The following is a 202-nucleotide window of genomic DNA, read 5'->3' as shown; positions in this document are numbered from 1 at the left end:
CGTTTTGTACTACTTTCTACTAGCGGGAGTTCTGATTAACCACTGCTTTTCCGCTTTCTGCTTGTCCGTGGTGTAAACGCGTCCTTATTAAAATAATCCTATATAAAAGGAATAACGAAAAAAAGACGTAAACTTTCGTTATTAGAAGTTCCTGAAAATTGTGATTTAGTTATCATTACTGTTACTCGTTAGTAAAAGTAAC

Source organism: Trachymyrmex cornetzi, unplaced genomic scaffold, assembly GCF_001594075.2.
Source record: "Trachymyrmex cornetzi isolate Tcor2-1 unplaced genomic scaffold, Tcor1.1 scaffold1837, whole genome shotgun sequence".
NCBI classification, from domain to species: domain Eukaryota; kingdom Metazoa; phylum Arthropoda; class Insecta; order Hymenoptera; family Formicidae; genus Trachymyrmex; species Trachymyrmex cornetzi.
The sequence above is the reverse complement of the archived record's forward strand: the minus strand, read 5'-3'. Positions refer to the sequence as shown.